The 10,339-nt window shown below is 44.4% G+C and overlaps 1 protein-coding gene and 1 long non-coding RNA gene across 2 annotated transcripts in view; one reads left to right on the top strand and one right to left on the bottom strand.

Moving 5' to 3' along the window:
- Positions 1 to 482: 482 nt before the first annotated feature.
- Positions 483 to 10,339, bottom strand: part of ARSG (arylsulfatase G) — a 61,228-nt gene continuing 51,371 nt past the window's right edge. Inside the window, exon 13 of the transcript XR_008452950.1 lies at positions 483 to 2,291. The gene's annotated coding sequence lies outside the window, so the exon portion shown is untranslated. The remainder of the gene's footprint in view (positions 2,292 to 10,339) is intronic.
- Positions 5,926 to 10,034, top strand: LOC128854044 (uncharacterized). The gene is made up of 3 exons (XR_008452951.1): positions 5,926 to 6,055; positions 7,981 to 8,173; positions 9,263 to 10,034. It is a non-coding gene; the product is annotated as an uncharacterized LOC128854044 (long non-coding RNA).

Genomic DNA, 10,339 nt, shown 5'->3' with positions numbered 1-10,339 from the left:
CAGTGAGAATCAGAATCACTAGCAGGCAACCAACACCCCCAGGTGCAATGACATCCTCACAGAGCTGCAGTGGGTGGCAGTGAACGCTCTGTTATGGGTTAATTAGAAGCCAGGGTCACGGATTTTCTGACACTAAGCCAAAAGCTAAAGGTTTTACAAAAAAAGAAATAAATTCCATCTCAACATGACTTGTAAGGAATCATTAATGCTTGTGAAATACTATCAGAGTGCAGTGTTGTTATATGTCAAATCTACCTGCCTACCAGGTAACAGAGATTTTCCTTCTGTAACTGAAAACTACTGGAAGTTTCTTAATACTATAAAAAAGTTGTGTTCATTCCCCACTACACACTTTTTTTCCCTTGCTTTTTATCTTCCCTTTTTGCAGGCTGTCTGCTAATGTCACATCTCACTCTTCCCTGTTTGGACAAGTCTTTTTTGGGCTAGATCCCATCTGGAGTAAAGATCAGACTCATATGTAAAACCTGCTCTGCAACATTCTCTTTATTAAGAAAACAAGTATTCTGTTGTACAGCTCCTGATGCAATCCTTTCCCGAGCTTTGGAGCCGGAGAGTTCAGATGGCAAGGCAGGAGTGCAATAAAGGGAACGGAACCGGCTTTCCAAAGGAGCCTTGTGATGCCAGCCTGGGGTCCCTCTTGTTAACTGCCCACAGCTCCTTCATCATGACTCAGCACTGATTTACCTTTGAAAGTTAGCATATGTTCATACATATTCATGTGTTAATTCTTACACTGTCAAAGATGTAAGAGCAATTAAAAACAAAGCAAGCCCTGTTCCATTTGGTCTGGATTACAGTCAGACCTAGGCCTTAACTGTCTAATTAAGTAATAAGCATTCCCAAGTAAATAACTTGCATTACCGTCAGTACTGTTCCCACAACTTTCATTTCAAACAATTTTATGCATCAGATTTTCTCATGAAGCAATCTGTTGCCGGAGGCTGTGGCTGCTGAAGAGCACAGCAGAGCTGCCCAGGCTGCCAGCACCGTACAGCAAACACAGGCACCAGAGACACGGCGTGACACCTCCATCAAGTCATCACAAAGGGGGATGAGGTGGAGAACTGTACCCGCTGCTTATGGTTACATTTACTATGAACTCCATAGAGCCGTTTCTCTAATTCGGTATCATCTCCAATCCTGAAGCAGAGCCCATCCAAGAGCACCACTATATTTGTTTTTTAGACAAATCTAGTGATCAGTCCTGGTTCACACCCTGATGTCAAGCACTGTGGGTTAGCATGGTAGTGATTTCAGTGATGGTAACCATCACACGTTCTTAGTGGTGGGACATTCAGTTGTCGAGACTGGTAAATACTGGCCAAGTCTGAGCATAGACAAGATGACTCCCCAGGGAATCATCATGTGTTACAGCACGGACTTGCAGAAATAGGTCTTTCTGGATTTTAGCAGCCTGATTGCTCTCATTTAAAACCAAGAAATACTGCCTGAAGTATGATATTTCTAGGCAGATTCTAGATGAAAGTGTCCACAGATATTTAGGTCCTTGCAAGTTAAGAAGATTTGGCTACCTGACTACCTTGGAGAACCTGGACATCTCACCCACTCATTTTGTAAGGTACTCTACTGTTGGCTTTACATATTTAGCCAATTCTGCTTCAGCCTCATAAGAAGGAATCAAAAGCACTGTTTTCATGATTAAAAACACCAGTCCTCTTCAAGATCATCATAATTCCTTCATCAACTGAGTGATAATGTCACCTCTTCATTCTTGAGCATTTGGCTTATCTCCATTCTGCATTAAGTCATGTAGCATACATATTCCTGGTCTCATAAAAGACCAATAAATTTGTCTTCAAAAAGCATGTGAAATATCCCAAGTGGGAAGATAAATTGTTTGCTTTTTAACAAAGCTTCCCAGAAGTCCTTACAATGACTAGATCTATTACTTTAATTTTTATGGTGCTATTTATCAACAGTAATAGAAGCAAAGAATGGTCACTGGGAAGGAGAGAAGGCAAGGCTTTTTATTGCGATTACTATCCTGCAATCATATCAACCCCTCAGACTCGCCTGACTCAGTATTATCCTGCAAGCATAAAGCATTGCAGCATTCAGCGACGGAATAAATGAGAGTACATTGGCACAACAGGTTAGCTGAGGATAAGGAGATCCAGGCCAAGCCAGCCGGGTAAGAAGCCTGAGCACAGAACAGTGAAGACTACATGGGAAAAGAGTACAAGGAGCAGTGTTAAAGGTGTGTGAAAAGCAGCTTGAAGCTGAAGCAGCCGAGGAGTCACTGGATCCATCTGAAAGGAAAACAAACAAAAAATCATAGACTAGACAAAAAAAAAAAATACCTCCATGAGCAATAGCACTCTCCCAAGAATAACAGTGGGGCAGTGATTGTGGAACTCAGGGGGAAAACAGTTCTATCACTTATATGAGAAATAAAAGTGTAGGCGTCATCCACTCCTGCAGCGTGCATAGAACAAAAGAAGCTTCCTGATGGGTACTTCAGTGGCAGCAAAATGAGCAGCACTTGTGGATATCACTAGGCTACATGGTAGCTGTAACAGCAGGGTTTGCACTGAAGATACCATCCCAACTTAGTATCATGCTCTGCCTGTGAGGTACCACCATCTGGGCAAGCCACTGGGATTGAAAACAAATAAGCAAGTGTCAGATTGAAACAGCTAATGTTGGTGTGTGCCTGTGTCCCCAAGTTCTAGACATTAAATCATCCTTGTATCGTGTATCATCCTTGATGTATAAGCAGGATCCAAAGAGGCACAGCCCAACATGGAACACTTGATCGGGGCGACTGCTGCATGTGCACCGTCTTGGAATGAATGGTGAATGAAGAAGTTTAGTGAAACAGAAAAGTTTCATATACCAACAGAAGCTGCCGTTAGCCTCAACAGCCCTGAAATCCACACCAAGCAGCAATCAGAAAGTCAGTGGAACAAAAAGCTGCAGCCTCACTGTGGACTGTGATGATGTCAGAAGTAGAGTTCATGCTGTGTCCTTTAGGCATGTCTTCTTGTATTTTGTTTAAGCTTTAACTAGCATAGAAAATAACGGCCTCTTGCTGCTGCACACCATGTGTTGCTGAGACTATACAGTGTGATTCATAGAAAGATCCATAGATTAGGAGCCAAAGGACAAGAAAAAAATCATATTCCTATTTAACAATGGGTTATTTGAGGGCTTCTGGGTTCCAGGCCAAGCTCTGGAGTTGACTGTATGAACTTGACAGCTCTCAGTGTGACGCTTCAGTATACCTGCGTGCAAGCACATCAGAAGGGTGCTGCGTGGTAAGCAACGTGCAATGTTTGCAAAGTAGGTTGAGCCGCTGGATGAGTTGCAGCATAAATAAATCTGGTATCGATGTCTAATTTTGCCATAAGAAACGTGATAAAGAAACAAAGAAAGGAATTGATGCAATCAAAAAACACACAGTCTGTAAGAGAGCACCTCAGCTTCCTGCTCTAACCCCATCATGACCTGTGCCATGAGCTAAAACCCCACTCTGGATTCTGAAAGATGGTGTGGGGAAGTTGGCTTTGGTTTTGCTGCACATCAACTGGGCAGACAGCTGTGTGAAATGGTCCCCAGCACAGAACAAGCTGGCTTTGAGCAGCAGATCTCAAATCATTTCCATATGTTACTTTGAAGAAGAAAATAAATGGTAAGACTCAAAACAGAGTAACCAAGAGCAAAGAAGAAAAAAAATGCCCTGAAGTGCCCAGATCTTCAAGATAGGCCAGTCAAGGAATCCATTTACATCTGCAAGACGTGCCTGCTGCAACACAGCCCATCTCAGCTCAGTGTGGTTCCCTGCTGGAAGGCTTCCAACAGCCAAGGGGCAACGTTGGGAACATTTTACCTCCCTGAGTAAATGCTAAACAGCTCAGCAGCATGAGGGAGGCAACGCAGCCAGCTGGGGTGCCGTCATTATCTGAGGTATGTCACATAGCTCTCTTGTGTTTGCCTAAGGACAGGCTCAATGACACTTAGAAAAAGCCATGACACCCTGATTAAATTCTAACACAGATAATTGCCTGACATCCAACCATGCTTAACTTGAACTCAGTGTTCTCTCTTTCTTCCGACCTAAGGAGTTGTATCTAGACCAGCAATTAACCTGCACCTCAGCAGTGGGGTAAGAAATTTCTAAGCACCCTCCTAGAAATATTTATTGGAAACTCCTTTCCTAGGTGTCCGTGCACAAGTCAAAAGACTTAAAGGACTCACTCTGCTCAACTCCAAGTGAGGACTGGGATTAGCACAGTGGGAAACAAATGCATGTCAGAGTGCTAAGCTGCCTCACAAGAGCTGGGAGACAGAAAACGGCAACCAAAGCACTACAATAAGACCCTGCAAGGCTCAGTCGTCCAAAGAGAGGGAAGGAGATGGGAGAGCAGCAGGTCTTTGCCTCCTGCAGTTTGGATGTGAGCTGTCTTTGCTTTGCATTGTTAGCTTCGTACAACCTCTAGGCTGCTTCAGCAGTTTGTGAACTGCCCAAACATCTGCAAATGTGATTCTTGACTTTACGCTCTGACGCAAACAAAAGTAAAGAGCAAAGAGAGTGTGCAGCCACTCTGACTTCTTTTCCGAGAAAGCATGTGAAATACTACCAGTGTTTGTTTAGTAATAGAACGTAAATACCCCCATTCAAAAGAATCCTCAGTTCCTGTGCTTTTAACACAGAGGCAGTCTGGAGAGAGCTCCCTCTTCGAGCATCATCTGTGACACAGTTCTGTTGCAAGCTAAATGCACACATAAAAGCCACGTGCTTGTCTCTGAAAGCAGGTGGCAATATAAACACATCATGCAGTCGGTCAGATCCACTATTCTTGGCCTGGACTGACACCCAAAACAATGTCTGGACCAACATCTAACAAACTGGCGCCACAATCAAAAGATTTCTGATGCAAGTTTCTGCCTCCCTCCCCCCAACATAATAGAGCATTTTCCCAGATGGAAGGAACCCACTTTAGAAACAATAGGTCTTTGAAATGTCAGCTATGGCTCGCTTGGATGTGCTGTGTGCCACAGGAATACAATATAGCCTTTTTCATTCTCCAACCGTAGCCCTTAAAACTGAAGTGGCAAGATTATTAAGAGATGCAGGTCTAGTTTCCTCCTCTGCTACTGATTTCCAGCCTCTCCTGTGGAAGTGGAATCTCCACTTCCCCCAGCAGGATGAGGATAAAAGTTCTTTCTAGGCAGAGGATGAAGCCAAGCTCATGAGATGTTTACATGCTCCGGTAATGGGGATCAGCAGTTGAATTACTGAAAGAAGCTTTAAGCCAGTCACAAGAGAACTGGTTCAGTATGGTTTGCAAAAGAAGTCTTGAAGCTGCATCCCCATGAACATGGAGGCTGTAACGAGCAACGGCTACAGTCACCTTGGCTCTGTGTACACCACAGTCCCATGGGCATTGTCCATGCCTCCCTGCATTCTCTCTTTGAACAAGAACCAAGTTGTTTCTGCTATGAATGTATGCTTTATATGAACATTTTGTGCCATTTCTCCCCAGAGCTCCTACTTGTCCTACTTGTGTCCTCTAGCATGAAGGGGGAGAAAGTCACCTAGGTCATGAGACTTACATGCTAGGACCTTGGGCAGTGAGCCCGTCTCTCCCACTGTTATCCCTCCACAGCCTTACCAAGCGGAGCTGCTTTGGTCTGGTAACACCAGGCTGTGCAGGAATCTGATGTTCTTCCATGTGTTGGGACCTCCATGTGCTCTCAGTCTCTCTCTCAATGTTACTTGTTCTGATCTCTCATGTAAGAACAACCTTTGATCTTTAGATAATTGCAGAGAAATTACAATTAGTGCTGTATCCAAGAAAGGGAAGGCAAAAGTTTCTCTTCCCCCTATTCCAGTTTTAACCCTTTTGCTCCCTGTGCTGCAGGTCTCATGGTTCTCGAGACCAAGACTTCAAAAAGCCCAGTGCATACCCCAAAGGGACATGAAGATCAGCCACCCTCAGCCTGTACCGTTGCCATGAGCAGTACGTCAAACCTCCAGTGAAAGCCTCCAGTGAGATAATCCATTGCCAAGGTAAGTGTGATGTCCTAATCCTAGTTAGGGAAATGGGATGTTTGCCAGAGTGAGGAGAAGATAAGGAGCATTAATCCATCTTACAAGGAAACACAGCATTAGGTTGCAAGCCCTTCCCTGACCTTGTTACGCACTTCTGAAAGGGCTGCTTACAAATGACAGCTCTTTAAATGGCAGGACCTGGCTCAGGGTCAGCATGGAAAACTGAAAGGAAAAACTATAAGAAGTAAAGCTCTCAAAACTTGGGTGACATTTAGACTGGCTGTGCAGTCGGGCACAACGTTCTTGTCCTTCTGTCACCCTGACCAATGTAAGTGCCAGCAGATGGCTCTCGTCTCAACGCATCTTTCCCAATTTTTGTAGCTAAGCAGAGTGCAATGCACATGGCACACACACTTCCACTGTGTACCCCTCCCACACTAGGACAGTATCTGTCCCATCAATTTAGGAAGACAAGCCACTCTGCTGGTGACTGTCACAAATATGATCTGCCCATTGTTTTGCTTTCCCACATTATGATATTTGATACAGGAATCTTGATACCAAAAAAAGGCTTTGAACTGATGGCTTCTCTGCTGTCTAGATCTTGTGATTAGTGTTCTTCCCAACACTAATCTGACATGTACAGTCCAGCCTTACATTGTCTTCTCACTTTTCCACTGTATAAAAGATAAAAACGTGATCTGTCCTGATATAGACAAGAAGTAACTCAGGGCAAGAGGAGAATCCAAGGTACAAATTCCTCATTCCTCTCTATAGCGTTCTATTAGCAAGGTGGCTCAACTTTCTCTGCAGTCACTGTTTTTTCCTACAACAGTACTGAAAGCTAGTGGAGGTTCAGGTAATCCATTGGATAATCCAAAGAGTAAGCAAAGACCGCTCTCTCCTTTTCACAAGTAAAGTGGACAAACATCGCTGAGTACTGCTGCCAGATTGTCGTGGACAATGTGTGCAGCCAGATTTGGGGCACCAGATGGCAGCATTTATTGTCTGGAAATCCTAGAGCAGCTGAGACTGGCAGTTCAGTGCTTGGCAGTTTGTGCTATTAAAGCCCATCAAAGTTGGACCGCAGCCCCTTCTTCTCCAATGACCTTGACACCACTTGGTAAGGGTAATAGATAAGAGCTAAGCGAAGTATCCGTGCCTTCTCTCCCCACTCCTTTTACATGCCAAAGATTGTTTCCTTGCTATGAGAAATGCTTGCTCTTCTTATTACACATTTACCTTTTGCCTGTTCCCTTCTGTATTTTTTTAACCTGGGAGGCTCTAGCCCCTCAACAGGCTCCTGGTTATCATGAATATCAGTAAAGGATACTTAACAGATTCAGCCCCTGGCAAGGCCTTTTTTCTGTAGCAGATTTCATTCAAATACCAGACATATCAGTAGGAGCAGGATTTTTTCTAAGAGGGAAGAGCTTGTCTGGGATTGAAACAACGAGCCAGGGAAAAGCCTAAAAGCTAGCAAAAAGTACCTGCCCTTCTCATGTTGAATGGCAACACGCAGGAGGCACAGCGGCTGGGTTCCCAATTTCTTCAGCTTTATTTCCTCTTTAAGTCATGAACACAGACGCCCGCGGTGGAGAACTCAAACCAACATCTGTCATACAAAGCTTTTTGCATGGAAAAATATTCACAATTGGATGGCCACACTCTGGACTGGTTTTAGAGTTGATGACTGAGTTGAGGTTGTTACTGTCAATGGTTTCTGCACACAAAGTGGAGTTACTGCAATCACAGGATTGTCAGGAAAGGGAAGCCAGCTCCTGATACGTTCTTCCCAGCAAATGCATGCAGCAGAGCAAAAACTATCTGCCTGGCGTCCAGCGTGACTCTGCTGTCTCTGCCAGCCCATTTTCCCCAGGTGTGACATATACCAAGTTCCCAAGAAGGAATTTAGTCCTAACTATTATACTTCTTCCTTTCAGAGCTGTGTTCCTGAAAACCACTGGTCAGCTATTTCTTTCAGAGACATCTCATTTCTTTACCAGAAAGACCCACGATTTCCATACATAGCACTTCAGCTCCTATTTAATGCCCAGATGCTTGTGCCCCACTCTGCCAAAGCACAGATCCCAAGATCTCCAAGATCTCTTGTCACACTGAGCTTCACCAACACATGTAAGTTATTCCAGCCAGAAAAGCAGTTTACTCCCTTGCTGCCCTGGTTTTACAGCCACAGCCATTGCTGTGGCAGGGCTCTATGCAACAGCAACACCTGCTTCAAAGACCACCAAAGGTTTTCACACGGCAGTAGAGGACAAGAACCATTTGGTTTTCCCACTTCTGCTAATTAAATAGCCATTAAATAGCTAGCTGAAAGGAAGCTTGACCAACATGGTTGCATCCCTCAAGACACAGAAATAATTGTATTGCCCAAGTCTCAGATGTTTCTGTGGCTTTGCTTTATCAAGGCTTCATTTTAAAACCAGCTTCTGGTGATTACCCAAGCAGCAAACATCCAACCATAGCAGTTGCTCAGAAAGTGTTTTTTGAAATACGAGGCACAGTTTTTATTTGCTGGGGGGAGGGTTCTTTGTAAACTTTTACCTGCTCCGCATCCCTGTTTTCCATCTGACATCTTTGTGTCAAAATCAAACTATACTGATCCACAGGGACAATCTCAGGACGTTCAAAACCAGCTTTTCCATTTCATTTCTGGGTTTTATTAGAGTGTCTTACCAGGTCTCTATGGAGTAGAAGATGTTTTTCCCCTAAACATGATGATTCCTCTCCTGTCTTTGCAACATCACTCATGTGCTCCATGTCCTAAGGTGATCCTTAGCCTTACTCTATGCTGATCCTGTTTTGAAGCTGTGTGTTTTCATACTTCCTCCCCCCCCCAAAAAAAAAATCAATCATCTTCACAGATGTAGGTTTTAAACTCTGTATCAGGGGAATACTACAGACACTCAAAGGTCCACATGCTGCAAGGGAGGATTAACCTAGGCGGATATATGTGTCCACATGGAATCTGTCTCATTTAGATGGTATTGCATGTGGGCTCTTTTTTCCAAAAGTCCTGTTGTGCACATCAAGTGATCAAGGCCCAATGACTTCAGCAGTCACATGAGGATTACTCATCTAATTAGGGGGGGTTGCAGGCTCTGCCCCTGATGCTGTGCACTGTTAATGTCATTGTACCGAATTCTGGAACATTTGCCATTTAACACTGACTCTGGAGGTTTTTTCATTTTGTCTTTCCCACAGGTAGATTTGACTCCACAAGGCAGCAGCAGCATGAATCGTGTGAACAAAGCTGCTTCGTGCACAAACACATGCAGTAGAGTGTAAATCTTGTGAAGAAGGGGAAAAACAGCCCCTTCCCAGCACAGTTTAGCTTGAAAGGAGCTGCCTCAATTGCCGGTCAGCACCATCACTGCTTTCCCCGCACCACTGAGCCATTCCTCGCCCCAGCCCTTTTCCCTGATGCCAAACGCAGCCCTTACACCCCCTTGTTGCTGCCTGAAGTGACAGGGCCCAAAATTATATGGGTGACCCATGGATGATTCATGTTGCATTGCTATGTGTACTGTTCATTCTGTAAGTTTTCACACAGCTACGATCAGTAGATTTGTGCTCTGCTATTCTTAATATGCAAGAGCGTAAGAAAGTGTTTTATTATCAGCGTGTGCTGTGCTATTCTTGCTGCAATAAAGCATAAGAAAGAGAGGCAGTGAGCAGCTGGGGTCAGTGCCTGCATTTTGGGGGTGTTGCAAGTTGTTTGTTTAATGGTATAAAAGCTAAGCCCCCTCGCAGCAATGGCTGGGAGATCTTGTCCATGAGTGAATGCACTGCTTAGGTTCCCAGTTGCTGAGACAGCCTCTCCAAATGCTTGCTGAGAAAAAGAAAACCCCCTGCTCCCCACATTGAGGGTGTGGATGATAAGAAAGCAATTGGTGATGTATCTTTCTTAATCGGTATACTTATCCCTTACTTTAATTAGATGCATTGCCTTTGCAAGCTGTTGCTGTTAACATGTTGCTGATTACTACTAATTATTTGTTTTATTTCTTGCTATAATGACTTGATTGAAACTCTATTTCACAGAGCATTTGAGAGTTTGTGCTTTTATAGAATCATAGAAAAGTTGGAAGGAACCTTAAAGGTCATCCAGTTCCAACCCCCCTGCCATGGGCAGGGACACCTCCCACTGGCTCAGGCTGCCCAAGGCCCATCCAACCTGGCCTGGAACACCTCCAGGGATGGGGCAGCCACAACTTCCCTGGGCAACCTGGGCCAGGGCCTCACCACTCTCATGGGGAAGAAATTCTTCTTCATGTCCAG

This window comes from Cuculus canorus, chromosome 18 (assembly GCF_017976375.1).
Source record: "Cuculus canorus isolate bCucCan1 chromosome 18, bCucCan1.pri, whole genome shotgun sequence".
NCBI lineage: Eukaryota > Metazoa > Chordata > Aves > Cuculiformes > Cuculidae > Cuculus > Cuculus canorus.
The sequence above is the reverse complement of the archived record's forward strand: the minus strand, read 5'-3'. Positions and strand labels throughout refer to the sequence as shown.